Source organism: Echinops telfairi, unplaced genomic scaffold (genome assembly GCF_000313985.2).
Source record: "Echinops telfairi isolate 266 unplaced genomic scaffold, ASM31398v2 ScPeMD7_5592;HRSCAF=6446, whole genome shotgun sequence".
Lineage (NCBI taxonomy): Eukaryota > Metazoa > Chordata > Mammalia > Afrosoricida > Tenrecidae > Echinops > Echinops telfairi.
The window spans coordinates 56088945-56090098 of record NW_022109491.1 but is presented as its reverse complement, the minus strand read 5'-3'; positions in this window follow the sequence as shown (position 1 = coordinate 56090098).

Sequence of the window (1154 nt, the reverse complement as noted above, 5' to 3'; positions counted from 1 at the left end):
AAATGAAAAGGGGCCCAAAGCAGTACCTCAAAATTGCTCTAATGGATCAGCTAGAAGATAGAAGGAAATTTGGAGCATGGCTCTTCTGGCTCACAATGAGTAATCAGGCCTGGGAGAGCCACAAGTGTAGGGATGGGGTTGCATTAAGAAATGGCTCAATAGTGATAACGAGGGATACAAAGGGTTTTAGGGAATGCAGGGGTGGAGGATGGGCAGGAGGAAGGGAAAGGGGACTTCAGGAGGAAATCATGAAGGCAGAAGGTGGGAAGGAGCACTAGAATGGTCGCTATGGCACAATTCATTTTAAAGTTGAGTTAACCATGGTGTGTGCGTCTGTGGGGTGGGCTGGGGATGCTCTACAATAGATGTGGTGCTGATTGTACAATTCCCGTTGAGGTGAGTGAACAATTAAAATATTCAGTGGTATGATTTAGAAATTGTGTGCCAATAAAAAAGTTGGGGGAAAAGGAAAATAAATGGCTCAGCCTCAGCCACAAGCACTATCTTTGGTTAAGTGCTTGATTACTAGCCCAAAGGTTGGAAGGTCAAACCTACCCAGAAGCACTTCAGAAGACAAGCCCGGTATCTGCTTTCAAAAGATCATAACCTTGAAAACTCTATGGAGTAATTCTATTCTGCACTCATGGATCTACCATAATTCAGAATCTACTCAAGGGCAACTAACAGCAATGAGCCACCCACGAGTTAAGCCCAACCTCACTACCTTATGATGTGTAGGTATCCCCCTGGCCCGAGGAGCTTTATTAGAGGACTTCTTCAATGATCATCTAGCAGGAAGAATGGATAACCACAGGTCTCCTGAAATTTTAACCATCTCTTTTCAGACTACCCCTCACAATGCCCACTTTCAATGGCTAAGGGCACACTGAAGCAAAGAGTAAGGCTGCTGTGAGATTGGAAGTGGTATAGGAAGGAAAGACTCTAGTGTCTGTATTGGGCCTGGAGATTGGGGGAGAGGTAGAAGATGAGAACGGTTCTAGATCTCCCCTAAAAACTAAGAATGATGTGGTATTTCTGTAAACGAAATGCAGGACAGGTAAATCCATAAAGACGGTAGTTGGATTAATGGTTCCTTGTGGGTATAGCAGGGAAGGTTGGGGGAAGAAGGAAACTAATAATGATGAGTACAAGAA